This window comes from Macaca nemestrina, chromosome 17, assembly GCF_043159975.1.
Source record: "Macaca nemestrina isolate mMacNem1 chromosome 17, mMacNem.hap1, whole genome shotgun sequence".
Classification (NCBI taxonomy): Eukaryota; Metazoa; Chordata; class Mammalia; order Primates; family Cercopithecidae; genus Macaca; species Macaca nemestrina.
The window spans coordinates 83,632,149-83,639,626 of NC_092141.1; the positions used below are offsets into that span (position 1 = coordinate 83,632,149).

At 46.3% G+C, this 7,478-nt stretch overlaps 1 protein-coding gene across 5 annotated transcripts in view; it reads left to right on the forward strand.

Moving 5' to 3' along the window:
- Positions 1–7,478, forward strand: part of LOC105469132 (RAB37, member RAS oncogene family) — an 80,597-nt gene that overhangs the window by 16,125 nt on the left and 56,994 nt on the right. The gene's annotated exons all lie outside the window — the stretch shown is intronic.

The window sequence follows — 7,478 nt, forward strand, 5'->3', positions numbered from 1 at the left end:
ACCTCAGCATTTCGGGTAGCTGGGATTACAGGCACATGCCACCAAGCCTGGCTAATTTTTTGTATTTTTAGTAGAGATGGGGTTTCACCATGTTGGCCGGGCTGGTCTTGAACTCCTGAGCTCAGACAACCCACACACCTCAGCCTCCTAAAGTGCTGCGATTACAGATGTGGGACACCACGTCCAGCCTATTATTATTATTTTTGAGACAGAGTCTCGCTCTGTTGCCCAGGCTGGAGTACAGTGGCACCATCTCAGCTCACTGCAACCTCCACCTCCCAGGTTCAAGTGATTCTCCTGCCTCAGCCTCCCGAGTAGCTGGAACTACAGGCACGCACCACTACACCTAGCTAATTTTTGTATTTTTTTTTTTTTAGTAGAGATGAGGTTTTGCCATGTTAGCCAGGCTGGTCTCTAACTCCTGACCTCAAATGACCCACCCACCTAGGCCTCCCAAAGTGCTGGGATTACAGGCATGAGCCACACAACCAGCCTCTTATTGTATTTTAAACTGACATACTGTACCTACATCTCCACTGGTTCTTTCCCTTGCCACCTGCCAGACAGCTGAATGTTACAGTGCAAGGATGCAAGATCTCTGGGAAGCAGTCCTTCTTTGCTTATTATTAATTTTGCACAGGCTGTGAGAGGTTTTGAAATGAGTGCACCGTCTGAATTTCGCAACTCTTTCCACTGAACTGAGGGCAGGCACTGGGGAGTATAGCTGAGATCAGGGTCTGTGACCTGTTGCTTCCCTGTCATGGAAACCCTCCATGTCATTGATAGAGGGCAGCATTCTGCATGTAAACGCCAACAAGTGCCAGTGCTCTGCTCTGCTCATAGCAGATTTCTACTATGCAAGGGTGCAGAATGTCTCTTCTGTATTTCTGACCTTGGGGGACAGTCTTTCCCCTCCCTTAATTCTGAGCCCCTCCTCAGAGGTATCTCCGGGAAAACAAATGAGTTTATTTTATTTGTTTGTTTATTTTATTTATTTATTTATTTATTTATTTATTTATTTTGAGATGGACTCTTGCTCTGTCTCCCAGGTTCGAGTGCAGTAGTGCAATCTTGGCTCACTGCAACCTTCATCCCCCAGGTTCAAGTGATTCTCCTGCCTCAGCCTCCCAAGTAGTTGGGATTACAGGCATGCGCCACCACACCTGGCTAATTTTTGTATTTTTAGTAGAGATGGGGTTTCGCCATGTTGGCCAGGCTGGTCTCGAACTACTGACCTCAGGCGATCCGCCTGCCTCGGCCTCCCGAAGTGCTGGAATTACAGGCGTGAGCCATCACACCCAGCCAACACACCCTTTCTTGATGCAAGAGTTGCAGACCCTCAGGACAGGACCATGTGAGGATGTGGTCACAGTGGACTACTTTGGGGAAGGGGCTTATGCTGGGGCAGGAGGAATCTGATTGCTTCAAGGGGCCCTTTCACAACTAATGAAGAGCTCTACAGCCCTCATGAGTGACAACCTTCATCAGCCTCCAAACAAAGAGGGTCACTAGAGGCCCTCAGGGGAAGACTCACTACACCAGCGGACAGAGACATGGTGGAGACGATCCATGCCTGGAGAACAGTGTGAACCAGATCCATGGCTGCCAATTCTGAGTCCATACCTAAGTACCAGCCCCTGACCAAGTACCAATTGATGTGTAGGAAATGATACACACACACCAGTAGATGTTACCAACTGTCCTTTCTTAGGAAATACGATCATCTCGAGACTTGGGGTGCTCAAAGATCCTTTCTTTTATGAAGTTATGGTGACAATGGATTGTTGAGTAGAAACTTTAAGCAACCCCTCACTTAACCAACTTATTAGGTCAACCAATACCTTCAATCTCTTACTGGAGCACACTGATTAAGCCTGAGACTGAGTGCTCACAGCTGGCGGGCTCTTCTCTGCTCTGATGGTTGCGGTACCTGGTTAACAAGAATGCGTTTGGGCCCATACTTGCTTATGCTGGTCGTATGTGTTAACTAGAATGATGTACTTGAATCAATTCACCCATAAACAAATGAATTGGCCGGGCGTGGTGGCTCATGCCTGTAATCCCAGCACTTTGGGAGGCCAAAGCAGGGGGATTACCTGAGGTCAGGAGTTCGAGACCAGCCTGGCCATCATGGTGAAATCCCATCTCTACTAAAAATACAAAAAAATTAGCCGAACATGGTGGCAGGTGCCTGTAATCCCAGTTACTTGGGAGGCTAAGGCAGGAGAATTGCTTGAACCTGGGAGGCTGAGGTTGCAGTGAGCTAAGATCGTGCCATTGTACTCCAGCCTGGGTGACAGAGTGAGACTATACCTCAAAAAATAAATAAATAAATAAAATAAAAAATAAAAGGAAAAGAAAAACAAAGGAATTTAAACAGAAAGACTATTGACCAATAAAATAAGAGTAAAAAAAAAGAGAACTGTTATCTCTACAAAAACTAAACTGAGTGCTTTGGAAAGACTGTAAAAGCCTGTCACTTTTTAAAATGCTATCAAATTAGGAATGAATGAGAGAACTGTAAAATATTGGAAAGAAATGCATAAAAATGAAGAAAGATTTTGCAATCAGGTGGCTTCCTAAGTTTCTAGAATTTATTGCTTCATTTTAAAGAAACTGGAACTGAAACCCCAGGACCATGAGTGTGTGGTTTGTGCAAGAAAGGCAATGGGCCCCACTTTTCAGCAGACTTGTAAGCAAAGCAAAGGCTTTAGGTCTACATCAAAATACTTGCTAATAACTACACATTTAGATATTTTAAGTCAAAATAAAACATGTAGAGGAAAAATAGGCTGGGCACAGTGGCTCACACCTGTAATCCCGGCACTTTAGGAGGCTGGGGCAGGTGGATCACTTGAGGTCAGTTCAAGGCCAGCCTGGTCAACATGGTGAAATCCTGTCTCTACTAAAAATACAAAATTAGCCAGGTGTGGGCCGAGCATGGTGGCTGACTCACATCTGTAATCCTAGCACTTTGGGAGGCCGAGGCGGGCAGATCACCTGAGGTCAGAAGTCCAAGACCAGCCTGACCAACATAGTGAAACCCCATCTCTACTAAAAATACAAAAATTAGCCAGGCATGGTAGCACATGCCTGTAATTCCAGCTACTTGGGAGGCTGAGGCAAGAGAAACGCTTGAAGCCGGGAGGCAGAGGTTGTGATGAGCCAAGATTGTGCCACTGCACTCTAGCTGGGATAACAGAGCAAGACTGTGTCTGGAAAAAAAAAAGAAAAGAAAACATACAGTATATCTCTTTTATGAGTTCCTGGTTTAACAAACTTTTTCAATGAACTGGTCAATTACCAATTCCAGTGAAGTAAAATTGAATAAGAATTTACCTACTTGGTTCAGACATATTTGACTTTGGCAAAGAAAACTAAAAAGCAAAAAATAAAAAATAAAAATGTGCCTACTTGGTAGAATAAAAGGCTGATCACTGTATCTGTCCTTGCCAATCTAAAAATTTATTGGTACATGAAATCAACCAATTCCAGCAGTCTGCGCTTTCCAAGGCTAAGCAGTTGTGAGCTCTATTTTTTTAAGATGTCAAGCAAAGGTAGCCTTTCACTTCACTTCAGTGCAAATTTATCTTACTCATGGATTTTAGAGGTTGCCAACTCAGTGTTTTTTTTTCTCCCTCAATTGACTCTCAAACAGTGCTGTCTTCTGAAAGCCAATGATATGCACATAGTTCTCAAAAGGAGGCTGTCCAAACCTTGCAGGCTTATCAAGAGGAATCTTTTTTGAGACAAGGCCTCACTCTGTCCCCGAGGCTGGCGTGCAGCGGTATGATCTCCGCTCACTTGCAGCCTCACCTTCCTATGTTCAAGCGATCCTACCCCTCAGCCTCTGGAGTAGCTGGGACCACAGCCATGCACAACCACGCCCAGCTGATTTTTTTATTTTTGGTGGAGATATCCTTTCTGCAGGCCTCCCTATGTTGCTCAGGCTGGTCTCAAACTCCTGGGCTCAATCTATCACCCACCTTGGCCTCCCAAAGTGCTGAGATTAGAGGCGTGAGCCACAATGCCTGGCCTGGAATCTTTAAATATTAATAATTCAAAAACCAGGAAGGGAAGCCCCAGCAACTTTAGATGGCTATAAATAATTAGGCATTCAATCAGGATTGAGTGCTTAGAAATCTTGGAGTTTGTTTTAACAGAATGTGCTTTCCTGGAAATCATACAGCAAGATAGTAAATGCTACCCTCACTCAGACCTGAGGAACCATATTTAAGTTCTCTCTTTTGCAATAAACGTGCTAGCCAGCCACCCAAACTCTGCCTTAGCAAAGTCATGATGGGGCGCAGGAATACGACGGAGACTACACCCAGATACAAATCTGTAGACATTATGAAGCAATTTCCTTTCCTGGCTCTTGTGTATATCTGCCTCCCTCCTCTTGCCCCAGCTACTTCTCTAGTGCGCTAAACTCTAGTTCAGGCTTGAGCAAACCGGGCTGGATTAGCAGCTGACTCCTACAGTCACAGCACCGCACAGAGAGAACCCAGACACTTCCTATCAGGACCATAAGGCAGAGATCTGCTCTGTCCAACTCTGGAATTGACTGGACTGGCTCATGACTATCAACCCATTTCTGAGAATATGAAAAGGTCCCTTTCAGACTGCCACCAATTCAGAGGGCTAAAACTTTAGATAAAAACAGTATATCCAGGGCCGGGCGCAGTGGCTCAAGCCTGTAATCCCAGCACTTTGGGAGGCCGAGACGGGTGGATCACGAGGTCAGGAGATCGAGACCATCCTGGCGAACATGGTGAAACCCCATCTCTACTAAAAAATACAAAAAACTAGCCGGGCGAGGTGGTGGGCGCCTGCAGTCCTAGCTACTCGGGAGGCTGAGGCAGGAGAATGGCGTGAACCCGGGAGGCGGAGCTTGCAGTGAGCTGAGATCCGGCCACTGCACTCCAGCATCAGCGACAGAGCGAGACTCCGTCTCAAAAAAAAAAACAAAAAACGAACGAACGAAAAAAAAAAAACAGTATATCCAGTAATCTATTCTCTCTTGTAGAAACTTCCTTGTTTTTTTGAGACAGGGTCTTGTTCTGTCACCCAAGCTGAAGTACAGTGGCATGATCACAGCTCACTGCCGCCTGGAACTCCTGGGCTCAACTGATCCACCTGCCTCAGCCTCCCAAGTAACTGGGACCACAGGCGCCTGGCTAATTTTTGTTTTGTTTTGTTTTTTTGTAGAGACAGAAATCCTCAAGCAATCCTCCCACCTCAGCCTCTCGAGTAGCTGGGACTACAGGCATGCGCCACCACACCCAGCTAATTAATTAATTATTGTATGTCTCCCTATGTTGCCCAGGCTGCTCTCAAACTCCTGGGCTCAATCAATCACCTGCCTTGGCCTTTCAAAGCACTGGGATTATAGACGTAAGCCACCATGCCCAACCTGTAGACACCTTTTTCCAAAGTTTGACTAAGGCAACTAAAATGGATCAGAATGGATCGGTCTTCCCATGCTGTTTCAAAACTCTTCAGCTCAGCCAGGTCACAACCTTCCTCCCAGCCCATGTCCACCATCCAGATGAAGGTAGAAGCAGCCCAATTCGTCCAACCAAGCCAAATTGAGCTAAATTCTAGTCTTCCCTGTGTGTCTAGCCTAATGTCAGAAGTTTCATGGCAATAATCTTTGCTGGGATCTATGATTGTATATTACCAGAAAAGATGAATTCCTTTCTATCCAACATAAGCATGTACTTATATGTTCTGGGTAGTGCTGGCTGCTTGAAATAAACTCTGAAATAAGTCCACTTCATGCACGATCGTTGAAATGGCACAGTGATGCTTTGGCCCCAAGGTCTTATATTATTACTTTTATTCTTATACCTTGACTTACTCTAATTTGGCTCTGTTTTGAGCTTTTCCATTTTAAGATCTCTCTGTGGGCGCTTCTTGCTCTGTAAATTTAAAACAGTCTATGTCAAAAACAGTCTCACTCTGACCTGACCAGCTTAGACGACTAGCTCAAGAATAGTTAAGCTTGCTTGGGCTCTGTGAAGTCCCCCAGGACAGAAAAGCCCTGGAGATTCCAGGGAATCATTTTTGAGGTCATGGGAGCAGAATCTCTCCACCAAGGTCACCAATGCCAGATATGTGCATAGCTATGAGGTGTCCATAGCTATGAGAAGTCAGGCAAACCCCAGGACACATTGATATGGACTGCTAAACATGCCCACAGCCTCCTACCCGCTGGGTCACCAGCCTGTGGTGCTCAGGCACAGCTCGTCGTCTCTTCCCAAGCCATGATGCCTTTCCCTGACACTTTATCCCCAACCCCTCCCTACAATCCACCTGTCCAACAAAATCAACCGAGGTGAAGTGATAGACATTTGTCCTCCAGCCAGGGAACATCGTAGTCCCTTATGTCTCCCCAGTTCTCAGGAGGGGAAACAGGAGTCTTTCCACTTCACGCTTCTGGGCAGTCAATCCTGAAATTCCTTAGGCTGTTTGGCCCAGGACTTCCCTCCCAGAATGGTGAACACTGCTGCCTTTGCTCTGAGAGCTTGCCTTCTGCTCCAAATGCACTGCTTATTCATTGAGTCAACCAACAAACATTTGAGAACCCACCATGTGCCAGACAGTAACTAGGCACGGGGGATACAAGAGTGAATGAGACAAAGTCCCCACTTAAGGCAGCACACTGCCTAGTGGAGATGGGGAAAATGATAAACATAGACCCCACTAAGTAAGTCACTTCACCCAAGGAAATAAAGCAGAGCAACAAGACAGAGAGAAACTGGAGGTGGGCTGCAGGGACCACTGCCGCTTAAGTGGCCAAGGAAGGCCTCTTCTAAGAGGTAACATTTAAGCTGAGATGTGATGATAAAAAGGAGCTAACTATTCGCCAATCTGTGGGAAGAGCATTCTGGAAAGGAGGAATAGCAAGTGCCAAGGCCCTAAGAAGGGAGCAAGCCTTATCTTGTTAGAAGGACAGAATAAAAGCCGGTGTGCATGGAGCAGAGCCTGTGAGAGGCAGGATGGATGGAGATGGGGGTGAAGGGGCAGCCAGCAGCCCATGGATCCCCTGAGAACTTGCAGGCTGGGAGAGAAACCACCAGAAGGCTATAAGCAGGGAGTAATCACATCTGTGTTTGGAAAAGATCACTCTGGTTGCTGGGAGGAGAATGGACTCCACTGCAGAGAATGAAAGAGGAAGACCAGGCAGGGAATGGTTGCTTGGGCTAGGCTGGTAACCACAGAAATGATGAGACATAGTGGGGTTCAGGGTACTTTCTGGAAGGAAGACTGTCAGGTTGCTAGAATAAAGATAGTAAGTCCAGCCAGGTGTGGTGGCTCACACCTGTAATCCCAGCACTTTGGGAGGTCGAGATAGGCAGATCACTTGAGGCCAGGAGTTCAAGACCAGCCTGGCCAACATGGTGAAACCTCATCTCTACTAAAAACACGAAAATTAGCCAGGCATAATGGCAGGTGCCTGTAGTTTCAGCTAC